Raw genomic sequence first — 15,378 nt, forward strand, 5'->3', positions numbered from 1 at the left:
GAAAATCTCTCTTAGTTACTCTGTAACTCTTTCAAATAAATAAATCTTAAAAATAAATCTAGGGTCAGCACTGTGGTGTAATGGGTGAAACCACTGTCTGCAGTGCCAACATCCCATATGGGTGACAGTTCGAGACCTAGCTGCTCCACTTCCAATCCAGCTCTCTGCTGTGGCCTGGGAAAGCAGTGAAGGATGGCCCAACTCCTTGGGCCCCTGCACCCACATGGGAGACCCAGAAGAAGCTCCTGGCTCCTGGCTTCTGCTCAGCTCAGCTCTAGCCATTGCAGTCATTTGGGGAGTGAACCAACAGAATGGAAGACCTCTCTCTCTCTTGCTCTACTTCTCTCTGTAATTCCACTTTCAAATAAAAAAATAATTATTTTAAAAAAAATAGCTAGGCAGGAATAGTTAAGCAATTTTTTAAATGTTAAAAATATTCATCACTTGTGACTTGAAATTGATCATTTGGACAAGTGAGATGGCATTGGTACATGCAACCTTGATGGGATTGTATTGGAATCCCCTGGCACATTTCTAACTCCATCATTTATGGCAAGTCCAATTGAGCATGTCCCAAATTGTACATCTCCTCCCTCTCTTATTCCCACTCTTATATTTAACAGGGATCACTTTTCAGTTAAATTTCAACACCTAAGAATAAATGTGTGTTGATTATAGAGTTCAACCAATAGTATTAACTAGAACAAAAAAAAAATACTAAAAGGGATAATTGATCACACTGATAGATCTAAGAGTCAAAGGGATCACACAAACAAGACTAGTGTCTGCTAATACTAACTGATAGAATAAAAAAGGGAGAGAATGATCCAACATGGGAAGTGGGGTACACAGCAGACTCATAGAATGGCAGATGTCCTAAACAGCACTCTGGCCTCAGAATCAGCCCTTAAGGCACTCAGATCTGGCTGAAGAGCCCATGAGAGTATTTTAGGCTTGGAAAGCCAAGACACTCTGGAAAAAAAAAAAAAAAAAACCTAAATGAAAGGTCTCTGTGAGTGAGATCCCAGTAGAAAGAACAGGCCATCAAAGAAGGAGGTACCTTTCTCTGAAGGGAGGAGAGAACTTCCACTTTGACTATGACCTTGTCTAAATAAGATCAAAGACAGCAAACTCAAGAGGCTTCCAGAGCCTTGGCAACTCATAACTAGAGCCTAGGGAGATTACTGATGCCATAAACAAGAGTGTCAAATTGTTATGTCAACAACAGGAGTCACTGTGTACTTACTCCTCATGTGGGATCTCTGTCCTTAATGTGTTGTCCAATGTGAATTAATGCTATAACTAGTACTCAAACAGTATTTTACACTTTATGTTCTGTGTGAGTGCAAACTGATGAAATCTTTACTTAGTATATACTAAATTGATCTTCTGTATATAAAGATAATTGAAGATGAATCTTGGTGTGAATGGAATAGGAGAGGGAGTGGAAGATGGGAGGGGTGTGGGTGGGAGGGAATTTATGGGGGGGAAGCTATTGTAATCCATAAACTCTACTTTGGAAAATTATATTTATTAAATAAAAGTTTAAAAAAATTCAAAAAAATAAAAATATTCATCACAATACCATACTAAAAATCATAATTAATATTAAATACCAAAATAATTTTCATTAAATTTTTAAACAGAACAAGTCTAATCCCTCAATAATTATTTCTTTCCTTCGGGTTCTGATGTATTATACATGGAACAACACACAGCATAAACACTGAAAAATTTGAAAGTGAACCAACCATTAAGTTTCATATAAATATAATCTGGTTAGATTACTCAATAAGCGGATTGGCACAAAAATTTCCTATTATTAAGAAAAAATAAATTTTACAGAATACTCTGAGTAAATTAAAATAATTTAATTTTAAATTACAACCACACAAGCATAAAGCCACTAAGAATAATTGTAAGTTAAAAAATATATAATTTCATGGTGGCAAACAACATTAAAAACTCAAATTCATAGCAAAGACCTTGAAAGAAAATAAACAAAATTTAGTACAAATAAGAAATCTTTAAAACATTCAAAATTTTCACCATTTTATATCCCTATTGTATTAAAACTGTGGAAAATTACAAACAAAAGACAAATCTGCCACTACCAAAAGATGAACAGAACTCATGAGTGACAAAGTTGCAAAATGAAAAGCAAAAATAGCTAAGATTTGTTGCCTGTAAATTAAATTAGTGAATTACAGTTTTCACTATTCAAATCAAATTGACAGCACATAAAATAAAAATGACAATATCTATTAAGAAAACTAAGCACTGCTCATAGGAGAATAAATTGGAAAAATTTTGGAAGATTGAGCAATGTGTACTAGGAGCTTGAAAATTGGAGTGCATATATAAATACAATGACTTCACTTGTAGAATTTCATTCTCAAGAAATCATTATTGATATCTTCAGACATTTGTGTACAAGTTATGTAATGTAGTACTTAATATGAAAAAATAAGAATCCATAAAATGTCCAACAATATGAAATTGATTAGATAATATTGTACAGCCCATAAAATGAAGTGAGATAAATTTCAAAGAGAGGTAGGCATTTGGCAGAGCTGTAAAGATGGTGCTTGGGATGCCTGCATTCCACAGGGTTCGGATCCCTGCCCTGCTTGTAATTCCAGCTTCCTGTTAATGCATACTCTGGCAGGGCATGGCTTGCGTATGTAGATCCCCACCACCCAGATGGGACACTTGGACTGAGTTCTGGACCCCTGGTTCTGGCCTGTGCAGGTCCTGGCTGTTGCCAGCATTTGGGAGGTGATCCAGGGGCAGAAGTTCTCTGTTTCTGTCTCTAAACATAATTTTTTTAAAAAAATTATCTCTACCAAGATATTTTATATCTTACAATCAGAAAATGAACAACTTTACAGCACAGAAACTTGTCAGATGTAAAAAAAAAAATGAAGGGAGATAAATTTTCTAAACATTCATAGTTTGATAGAAAATGTGATTTATATAAGGAATAAAGAATATGATGCTAATTCTTTGAAATGCACATACATAAATATCTTTATTAGAGAGAAAAGAAGATTGCTAATGTAGGTAACAATACAAAGAAAGTATATGTGAATGATGTGTTTAATTACATGTAATATGAATTTTATCAATTTTTACATTTAAAAACATTTATAATCACATTTTATACTTTAGATTTTTTTTTTTTTTTTTTTTTGACAGGCAGGAGTGGACAGTGAGAGAGAGAGAGACAGAGAAAAAGGTCTTCCTTTTTGCCGTTGGTTCACCCTCCAATGGCCGCCGCGGCCGGTGCGCTGCAACCAGCTCACCGCGCCGATCCGATGGCAGGAGCCAGGTACTTATCCTGGTCTCCCATGGGGTGCAGGGCCCAAGCACTTAGGCCATCCTCCACTGCACTCCCTGGCCACAGCAGAGAGCTGGCCTGGAAGAGGGGCAACCAGGACAGAATCCGGTGCCCCGACCGGGACTAGAACCCTGTGTGCCGGCGCCGCAAGGTGGAGGATTAGCCTAGTGAGCCACGGCGCCGGCTTAGATTTTCTAAAGTTAAAAATACTAATAAATTACTTTAAGATAAGGAATAGGAAAAATAAAATGTGTTTTATATATAATGTCAATAACCAGTTAGAAAATTACATGTAAATTAGAAAAAGATTCAAACTTTAGAAACAAAGTTCAAAGATATGAGCCATTAATAAAATTTCAAAATGAAAAGCTGTGATATGCTGCCAGATTGAAAGACCACATCAAAATGTCAATTATAAAAAAACTAAGGTATGCCTATAATGAAATTCCAATCATCTCTCTCGATGTTTTTCATGGAACATCACAAAATAATTCTAAATTCCATGGAAAATAGTAAGTTGGAGAGAATAGAATATCCTTCTTATTTAATAATAATTTAATTACTTTGGGGCAGGTGCTGTGGCACAGTGGGTTAACACCCTGGCCTGAAGCTCCAGCATCCCCTATGGTTGGCGGTTCGAGACCCAGCTGCTCCACTTCCAACCCAGCTATCTGTTATGGCCTAGGAAAGCAGTAAAAGATGGCCCAAGTCCTTGGGCCCTTGCACCCGCGTGGGAGACCCAGAGGAAACTCCTGGCTCCTGGCTTCAGATTGGCGCAGCTCCGGCCATTGTGGCCAACTGGGGAGTGAACCATCGAATGGAAGACCTCTCTCTCTCTGCCTCTCCTCTCTCTGTGTGACTCTGACTTTCAAATAAATAAATAAATCTTTAAAAAAAACATGCAGAATAGTAGTATACAGGTAAAATATTTCAATATTAATAAAGATTTATACTTTTGATTATTAAAAATTAACAACTTCTTTAAGTGACAAACAAAATTAAAGGTTAATTCAAATAGTAAATATATTCAGAATTTATATCATAAATATATATGACAAAAGATTAATATCTATGAGCTGTGAGGTGCTCTTAACAATATACAAAAATATCACATTCAATAGAAAGTCAATTCAGAATCTATAGTAGTGAGACACTGAAAATGGCCTAACAGAACAAAAACAGCTAATTGGCTAAAAAAATCATGATACAAATGTGTCATGAAACACTGCAATCATGTTGTCAAAGAAAATACCAGGGGAAGATACAGATAATCACTGTTTAGCAAATGCAATAGGATGCCTAATAGCTTGTGTACTTTTACATAATTTTTTGCAAAAAAATATGCATTTTTAAAGCTAGAGGATCTATACCAAAATATTAAAAACATGGCTTTCTCTGAGTAATAAAACTAGGAATGAATAATATTTTAGTTTTGTGATTGTCTATGCCATCCAATTTTGTCTACCTTAGAGAGAAATATTTCTTTTGCAATTAGAAAAAACACATAAACAAATGACTTCAATGTGTGCCATAATCTTTAAAGCTAACAATAACAGATACGAATGCTCATCAATAGAAGTAAATATCTTTATTATTCTTCAGCTGAGCAAAGGGACAGACATGTTTGCAAACCCTGATATTCTGTTTTTAAAAAGCTGGAAGAAAAAGTAAAAGTAATCCTAGCCTAAGCTCTGGCACAAATTTTTTTTTTAATTTTAGAATTTTGTGAGTTCTTAATAAAGAGTCAGAATGACAGTAAGTTTTCAAACTTAATTCCTGCTGGGGCCACTCTATGACAGAAATGAAGAAAACAGAGAGGTGTCTCCCTGGAACATAAGCAACTATGGCCATACAAGGCAGATCCTACTTCATTAAGCTGAGTATCATCAGCTGGTATGAGTCAGTGCACGTTAACATAAGGCGCGGTGATGTAACATGACCACTAATGTTTTGAAAACATTCAACCCTGGATCCAACACGAGCTAGCAACACAGATACATGTGCTAGATCCAGTTTTGTGTTGGCACTGAGTAGAAAAATATTCTCTGGGGTTTGGAAGGTGGTAAGTACAGAAAATAGGAAATAATTTGATGTTTTTTTAAAGATTTATTTATTTATTTGAAAGTCAGAGTTACACAGAGAGAAGGAGAGGCAGAAAGGGAGAGAGAGGTCTTCCATCTGCTGGTTCACTCTCCAATTGGCTGCAACAGCTGGAGCTGCGCAAATCCGAAGCCAGGAGCCAGGAGCTTCCTCCAGGTCTCCCATGAGGGTAAGGACTTGGGCCATCTTCTACTGCCTTCCCAGGCCACAGCAGAGAGTGGGATCGGAAGTGGAGCAACCGGGTCTTGAACCAGCGCTCATATGGAATGCCGGCACTGCAGGCGGCAGCTTTACCGCCACTCCACAGTGCTGGCCTGTAGTGTGATTCTAAATTGTACTTTTGAAAGGCCTCTGAAAATAAATCCTGACTCCCCATTATGTGGCACAAACAAGGCGCCCCAAAATTCTGGCTCTGCACATTTTACATTCAAGGTCAGCTGGGCAACACCCAGGTGATGATATTTTCTTCTCCTGTGCCTTTTTGAACTTATCAAAGTCAGCATATAGGTGTACTAAACAATCCAATGAGAAGATCCTGTGTACATACAAGTTCTCAATGTGGTTTCCTAATGCAAGTAAATTACTAGCCACGGATATACAGCTGAGAAGTTACTAATTTTTGTCCCAACTTTCACCAAAACACAGGCCCTAAATATTTCAGACAACAAAGACCTTGGCAGTGATCATTCAGGAAAGTTTCTGAATAGGATATCATCCACACAGAGCCTTCCTCCCTCTGTCAGCATAGTGTCTCTGTAACGTTTCAGGATCTTGCCAGCAAGGAAACAAAACAGCTTGAGTGTAAATCAAACCAGACTTGAATATTTGTGCATTGCAATTTAAACCTGAAAAGATGTTCTTCTAGCATTTAGGACTTGGTTGAATCCCACAAAACCCAGTACTATTTAGTAATAATATTTTTAAAAACCCCAATACATGGATGCCCTGTCCTTAGCTCACCTCCTAATATCAGGCTCCCGCAGGGTAAGTAAAACTCACGATGTTAAAATGGAATTTAATGTCTTCGATTGGTTGAAAGCATACTGTATTTTTGGTTAGAGCCTTTCTTCTTAAATGTCTAGAGGCGCAAACTTATATATTACAAAATATTCCTCTCCAGGGATGAAGAAGTGGCTCTGAACAGGCGAAGGACACAGTCTTACAAAGAAAATGTTTCATTAATTCTTAATAGCAAAACAATAGAGGAAAGATTTGAGGATACTCCATATAATTAATAGAGTAGAACTAAGCATACCACACATGCTGCCAGGCTCACAGAACGCACTGTGGAAATAAGCAATACAATAGTTAATCACTGCAGAGAAATCATGCAGAAAGGACTGCTTGTACCACATCCCAGATAATGACCAAACCTCTTCAAAATCTTCCCATCTGGTAAATCTTTCCCAAAGCTCAAATTGTACCAAGCCATTCTTGACCATCCGCCACCTTCCAGGACACGAAGTTAATATGGCTTGGCTGGCGCCGTGGCTCAATAGGCTAATCCTCGGCCTGCGGCGCCGGCACACTGGGTTCTAGTCTTGGTTGGGGCGCCAGTTCTGTCCCAGTTGCCCCTCTTCCAGGCCAGCTCTCTGCTGTGGCCTGGGAGTGCAGTGGAGGATGGCCCAAGTGCTTGGGCCCTGCACCCCATGGGAGACCAGGAGGAAGTGCCTGGCTCCTGGCTTCGGATCGGTGCAGCGCGCCGGCCGTAGCAGCCATTGGGGGGGGGGGGGGTGAACCAACGGAAGGAAGACCTTTCTCTCTGTCTCTCTCTCTCTCTCACTGTCTAACTCTGCCTGTCTATATATATATATATATATATATGGCTTTAGTCCGACTGCTTCAGCAATGAGGACCATAGGCAAATGAACAGCAAGCAACAACAGCAAAATCCTTTCACACATCTGAAATGCTCAACAATGTTTGTAAACTCCGGCGAGGGCAAAGGGTGTGCATTCTCAAGGAGGATGCGCTGAGGCCATGGTGTTTTGGGTCATACACTGAACTGGCCCAAAGTGACCTCATGGATAAGGAAGGAGACGCAAACTCAAGTCAGAAGTATATTTGAAACAACACTCAAGAGTGACACATGGTCTCTTCAAGTAATTGTAGTGAGAGTAAATGCATTTTAATCATGCTAAATATTTATGTGTTTAAGAAACAGACTTTTCAGGCTAAGTTGTTGGTAATCCAACTGTTCCATTTTTAACATTTTACATTTCCTCCGGAATTTTGAAATCTGTGTTGATACCCAGTGTTGTCCAAACTCATAGGATTGAGCTGTTACAATTTTAATTAAATTTGCAAAGTGTCATATTAAAAGCAGATCTAACCAAAGATACAAATGAAGCAAGAGGGTGAGGCTTACAACAATATTAACAACCAGTGTTTTGTGGTTTGTCTTCAAATACCAAAAGATTGAATTGGAGTGAGGGAAGACTGGCTAATAAATTTACAGAGGAAAAAATAAACCACCTCTATTTGCAGTTTTTAAGTCCAGGAACAGAGGAGAAAGGGCCCTAGTTACGTATTGTTTATAATGTTTTTCTAAATCTAATTCAGTGTAATGAATTTGGTGACACCCCCAGGGAATTCTGTAGCAAAGTAAGATTTTGCTCCCAGGCTATTTTATGTATAGAGTATATACGTAGAGCTGAATTTTCTAAAAACGTGTAAAATTTTCAAAATGAATGCTGAGAGATTCTTAACTCTTGGAAGGGTGGCGGAACACCACCAGCTACTTCAAAGCACAGCTGAGTATTGTTAAACAAAAAGTTAATATGCCAATTTCATTTCCTTTTTCCTGCAGCTCTGATTTAAACAAGTTGCACACAAAAGTGATGCTATATGCATAGGGTTTCGCATTAAGTTTGCAATGTCAGGTTTGTTTACAGAAATCATGTTTTTCACTACTTGCCCCTGGGGCTCTGTTCTGGGCAGTTATATGCTTCAGCCAGTTTGGTCTTGATTTTAAAGAGACAGCCCTTGTTTCAATGAGCTTTCAATGGAGATGTTTCACACCATGGAACCAAATTCTAGTTTATACTTTCTGTGGTCTTACAAACTTACAATTAAGTTTATTTACTTAACATTGAAAGTGTACCCCTGTTTGCTGTGCCTGGCGCATGGCCCCTGCCAGCTCCTGGAAGACTAGCAGTTCTCACTCCTTTTCTCATAGTATCAGTTATTATGCACAAGTGCTTTAAATGCCTTCTTGCCTCTGTCTGTGCCTGGCCACCAGCACTGTGAGGAAATTTCTTCACAGTGCCTTCAAGGGCATTTACCATGTTTTCCTTCCTATTTGGAAATTTTTACTCCATTCATAAACCTAGTGGTCTCACAGTAGTTAATGAGGGGCAGAAATCTTTATAGTCTTTTTCTACCATGGCTGAAATCCTGGCTTCTATAATTTATATCCAGCTATAACAATGTTCATAAGCAGTTTTGGAACACGACCTCCCAGTCATGGACTTGCTGCCACTTCAAGGAAAATGCAGAAACTTTGCCAAATATTTATGGGGAATAATTGAGCATATTTTCTTTGCAGTTCACTCACATGTAACAGTACTGGAGTAGTTCTTGCTTTGCCTTAGTCATACCACAGAACCTTTTTCTCCACTCACTTTTTTTCCTTCATAGCTGAAGAGCACCAAAATATAAAGTCAATGTGATCATTATGAGGTTCTGGAAATATAGCATAGCTGAGGTTCCCAGATAAGAGGTTCATTAAAAGCCTAACCTTTTATGGCATGAAAACTATGTGCATTTCTATACTGTGTGTCTTAAAGTTGGGGGCCCAACGGTCATGACTCTCACAGCTAATTACTCATGGTATGTACAGGAAGTATCATTGTTTGTAATGTGGCTTAGGCCTGTATAAACTTGGTTCTTTGATATCAAAGAAACCATCCAGGGCAAGCGTGTGTGTTCAGTGCTACTCCACAGGGCAAGCTTTCAGCTTGCGTTCGCCTCGGGAAATGGGTGGAGTGGAAGCCTTTCTGCCGCTGTTCTGCCAGTTACCCTCTTTGGGCACCCTTCCTAAAGCCCACTCAGAGAACTTGAAACTGTCATCTGGGATGCTACCATGTACCTAGCCGTCCCTGAGCAAAGGAAACTGTCATTTGGAGATGATGAATTACACCAGCTCTGGGACTGAGGTGAGTTCCAGGTGGCAGTGCTGATGCTGAATGAGGTACCAGCCATGATGACTCATCTTGCAGCACTGTAGTGTCAGTCCTCAGAGCTACATCAAGAATCATGGCAGTGGGGAGGCTTTCGGAGTTTTATCCAAGTCCATCAGTGCCTCCTGAGAGGGCTTCCCCTAGTGCACACAGTTGTCTATCATGAGCTCACCATCAACATCATCACCACCGTCACAATTTTTACCCCTAGCATTCACACAACTCCTAATTGTCAGTAGTATCAGGATAGGCTTTTTAATTAAAATATAAATAAATTAAACATATGACACATCCCCCTTATACATTAGAAGAGCACAATCTAAGATATTGTATTTGTAGTTGTTATTTTTACCTTGGTTCCCTTTCTTCTTGTTAGGTCTTGAGTTCCTTCAAGGGTCTTAACTCCTTGCTGTTGTGAGTAGTGCTGGTGAGATAGTAAAGCAACATCCCACTAGAGATTTGTGGGAGTTCTTGGGTAACCTTCTTTCTTTTATTCTCTTAGACTCTGATAACAGACACTATCACACTCTAATCTTCTTGCATATTTGCTAAGACTTTTTTGCCATTCTCAGGAACCACCATGTCAAGAATTCATCAGGTTCAGCTTACATTGGTTCATAAACATTTCTTGAGTCTCTTTTTATCTCATTCCCCCTACAATTGCAGTTGGGGTCCTTGACATGCATCCCTTCCTCCTCACCAGAACAGGCATACTTCCCTTCTCTGTCTTTCCATTCCAACTCTTTGTCATGATAACTCTGTGACCCTTAGGATGGGCTAAGCATTATGTTACTAAGTACTTTTCAAAATTTAATGTTCACAATGACTTCCCCACTTTGTAAACAAAGAAACCAAGGCTAAGGACTCTAAAGAAACTTACAAGTGATCACTCAACTAATGCCTAGTCTAGTCAGGATTTGAACGCAGTTCTGCATGACTCCAAAGTCCTTATTCGAAAGGAGGTAGAAACATCTATCCCTTCTCACACTAGTGGTGGAGTCTTTTCCACATAACAAACGTTGCCATTCATTTCACTACTACAATGCTGATCCTCCTCATCCATTGCTTCTATAATAAAGTCTTGCCCAAGTGAGGCTTTCCAGAGTAGTCATTATGTAGCTTTATTAACCAGGTGCCTGGGTTACCACTATGCTCCTATTTGCTTTAGTCACCTTTAATTGCTTGATGTAATTAAAACAGGAGACATTCTTGTCTGCCCACCTATTCCTTTATCTCACCATTGATTCCATCAACATTGTTGTCTTTTCTTCCATCAGGAGAATTGTCCCTCAGTCTTCCTGTTGCATCTGAAAAACACAGTGTCTGGCAGACCATTCTTGGATCCCCTGACCAAGCTCATCTCCCCCACTCTATGTACCCATCACACTACAACAGTTCCCTATCTTGGTCCTCATGACACTGTACTCTAAGCACCTGTTGGCATGCCTGTCTCCCCATTAGACTGTGGCTTCTACCAAGTGGTATGCTTCACTGGTTTCCATCCTTCCTGCTGCCATCCATCCTGCCCCATGCCATTAGCCCTGCCATATATCAGTTCCTATTGTTCCTCTACCCAAAACCATCCAATAATTCCTTTTCATATTTAGAAGAGAATCAGAAAGCTACAACATAGTTTAAAAGACTATATGCTCTGACCATCTCTCTCTGACCTCACATCTACCTTCCCTATCCTGGCTTCCCCAGATTCAGCCATGGACTCCATAGCTCTTACTTGAATAGGTCAAGGATTAGCTGACTCAAAATCTTCGTGTTGACCATTCCCTTTGCCTGAAAGCCTCTTCCCCCAGGAGTCTACTGGAATGTTCCCTTCACTTCATTCAGACCTCTATTCAAATGCCAGCCCATCAGAGAAGCCTTCCCTGTCCACCTATATAAAATAGGAATGTAAAATCACAGCCACTAGCAAAGGGTTTTATGCTTCTTCCTATTCTTAGTACTAAACAGTGTCTGTCATTATACTGCCTATCACTGGTGTGCATTTCTCTGTCATCTGCCATGCCCATTGAAATGTAAGCCCCATGAGGCAGGACTGGGTTCAGCACTGTATCCCCAGGGCCTTCAGCAGCAGCTACTTGGTAAGCATAAATGAGTGCATGAACCCCTGCTCAATGTCCAGTCTTTAGAACATTCTTAGTTCCACTTCAGGGCCTCCAGACATACTATATACTAAGCCAACTGTGGTGCAAACGACTAAAGAATCACCGTGGGGTTTCTCTTCAGGAACTTGACAGGCCAAAGAAGCTTCTTCTATCTTAACAGATGTTTCAGAAATTGATCAAATGGTAAGAAAATGCTGATTTGCTGGAGAGTCAGACAGAAAAGAAGAAAAAGAGAAGTTGTAAATTTTTGAGCAACCTTGCCTTGACCTGATGGAGGAAGCGCTCCTGGCTTTTGTCCTCCTCTAGAGCCTCCTCTTCACACTTCAAGGCCCAACACAGATCTTTCCTCTTCCAAAGGCCATCTCTGAGCATCCCACTTTCTGATCTCCAAGAGCTCTAAATTCCAGCCTGAACGAGTGGGGTAGGCTTCAACCACGGTTTGCTGTTTAAATGAGCACAGTGTTCCTTTCCAACTTGTACCTTATAAGCAATTCAGCCTTGGACTTCTTTTGCAGCTTGTAGCCCAAAATAACACAGTGAATACTACTTCCAGAAACAAATTGCCAAAATCTTCAGTACAGCTTTTTCTATGTAAGAAGACAAAGTATTTATGTTCTGATAGAACTGATTCAAATGATGTCCTGTTCCACAGGTGCTGTTACACATGAGAGGCCCAGGCTGGATGAAAGGGAGTAGGTTCAGTCGACTTGCTGCAAGATTTCCTTCCACAATCAGCTGGAGGCAAGAGCCTCCTGCACATTGTTTCTTGGACCAGCATATGGTTCAACAGCATTTTGAAAGACAGGCATTAGGCAGGTGCCAACCAACAGCACTGATAGGGAGATTGCTTAGCATCTCCCCTCTATCTGTTTTTTTCTGGCTTCCACAAGGTTGTAGAGTTGATGTTTACTACAGAAAGAAAGGGAACGCCTGGAAAAAGTGTCCTAACACTTCCCTTTAAGATGTTTATCCACTTCCCTTGCTCAAACTCATCCTTTGCATAATCCATGTGTTTTCTTGTTCATCTCAACTATGTACAGTAGGAAAGGCTCTTGGACATTTGACGCTGCTTAGAGTCTCTCTCCTTCATTTCCTCTGTCCCTTATGATTAGAATGCTTTCTCCTTGCCTTGTCTCTCCTCACGTCTCCTCTCCTCTCTTCTTTCTTTTCTATTCTCTCCCCCTTTTCTCTCCTTTATTCCTATCTCTTCTGCTGTTCCTCTTCTAGATTGAACAACCTGTTTAATCTCTTTTTAAAATTTTATTTAAGGTATACAAAATTCTTGTATTTCATATATACAGATTTAGGAACATAGTGATACTTATCTCAAAGAACCTTCAAGGAAATCTTACATTCTGGATTCAAATCCAACATCTTCTCTAGCTCAACTTCAAAACCAAGATGCTTTGTTCAGGCTCAATTGCTGAAACTTTCATGTGTCTATTTTGTCTATTTGTTGAGTTTCTCCACACTGGACTGCACTCACCTTCTGCTTTCTTTTGAAACATTGGAACAGACATGCAGGACAAGATGAATGACTTGGCAGCAGCCCTCATAACTCACGAAGAAATCAGCTAAAGACCAGCTTCTACTAGATGCTCTTTCAACTAACCTGATTAGCCTTGAAATCAGTACACAGGACAAAGAAATGAAGAAAACCAGACATGGTTGTGTCACTGCATGCTTCTGGAGGCCAGGTGACTGTGCACTAGGCTTAAGGGAACAATTTTGTGCATAGAGGAGAGTTCTGGTTATGAAGAAAATTGGGAAGAAATATTCCTCTCAAAAGAATTGTCCTATACCAACACCGGAAGATGGCTAATTCTAACTCACAAGTATAAGTTGCTTTATTTTTGCAGGGTTGTAACTTCAGCAATGAGGTCACACAATTAAGACTTTCCTGGATTCGCCCCCCACTTAACCCAGTGACATTGGAGAACAGGATTTCCCCCAGCTTAACAACTGGTTCAGAGCTCAAGTGGCAGTCCACCAGCAGCCAACGTGAGGCAAGGATGAGTGGCAGTTCTAATTGACCATTTCTACCCATGTTCCTCTTAGGAGCATACAATATGAACTGTCACAGCTTCCTGCCAATCACAAGAAATCTGACCTAGAGAAAGTACCATCTCACAGCGAGGGCTGTTTATGTATCCAATAAATTCTGTTTCCATTGCATTACCTTATTTTTAGACCACAGCAGAGAAAAGCATGCCTAATCATATGACAAAAATCATGAATTTAGTAGATTACAGAGGATGACTTCTAATCTAGATATATCCTCTGGCTGCCCAAACAAGGGGCCATTTAGCGTTTGATACCACATAGTCGTGGTTTGTTCTTTAGGGATGCTTGCAAGCTATTGCAGAGCAGCAGCTTATCAGATGCTTAGAGGGCATGCTGCTTTATGATACTATAAAAGAAAACAATGCATTTGATTCTGATGTGCAATGAAGAGAACCAGATGAGCTGTTTTACTGTGCCACAAGGGGTTAAGGCAACAGTGATTTATGCAGACAAGTTACATACCTTTATTTTATCTGGCTTTCCTCCTTTTACAGTCAATGAGAGATTCTTCACTCTGACACAGTTTCAACAACACACATGTCATAAGCAATGGGGTCTAAGCAGAGAGAGAAGCCCACAAAAGCAAACTAACTAGACAAACAGCAGCTCATCAGTGCCATGCGCTCCTGCTCAGTTCCTGTGGGATGGTTTTCCCATAATAAGGCCAGACACATGGATTTTTAAATGCCTCTACAAGTGGTTAGTTAGAAAAGTGGTCACACACCCATCCATGCCCTGACAGGGAAACTACATGAGAAAACACGGTGTTGCAGTTTGCAGCTGCCATCCCTACTCCATCAGAGGACACAGCTGGTGCCTTCTCTCCCAAAGTTAGCAGGCAGCTGTGGAAAGGATGACAGGGCTTCAGCTTCTCCATCCAACTCAGCAGGTGGAAAGGGGGATTGTCAGATAAAGACTGACAGTCCAAATTCTCTGTCTACGCTGGACACACACAGGTGTGCTTCAATTGTTCAAGCTTGTATCACTCAGATTGTTATTGCAAAGTGATTAATTCTTCAGGAAAAGGGCCATGTGAACTTTCATTATTGCTCATAAATAGTCTTGGCCACCTCCCTGGAGAAGAATTATATTTCTTTCGCATATTGATGTGACGTGGCCGTGTGATCTGCTGTGGCCAGTGAAACATGTAGAAGTGATGTGTGTCACCAACTTGCAAAGCTTTAAAAGCCAATGTGTGGTCCTCAAGCTCTGTTTTTCTCACTGATTAGTAATTGACAGTGTCTCAAAGAAGAATTGTTCTTTGTCAACCTGAACCCAGTAGTGAAGAAAACATGGAGTAGTGCTAAGTAGACCCAAGATATATACAAGCAAGAAGTAACCTTTATTTAGGAATTGTTACTGCTTCATAACTTAGCCAACTCTACCTGATACAGTCACTATGACCAGAAAGCTAATGGGTCATCTATAAAAAACTTAAGAGTGCATGATACCCTGGTTTCAGAAGTTCAAGTACTTTGTTCCTCTTGTCATGCTGTCCAATTTTGTGTTTGGCTTGGGTTTTTCTTTTGTTTATTAGTCTGATCTTTCTGAAGTGAGGTATCAGAAAGGACAG

The sequence above is a fragment of the Oryctolagus cuniculus genome, chromosome 2 (genome assembly GCF_051225735.1).
Source record: "Oryctolagus cuniculus isolate XC-2025 breed Fujian yellow rabbit chromosome 2, ASM5122573v1, whole genome shotgun sequence".
Classification (NCBI taxonomy): domain Eukaryota; kingdom Metazoa; phylum Chordata; class Mammalia; order Lagomorpha; family Leporidae; genus Oryctolagus; species Oryctolagus cuniculus.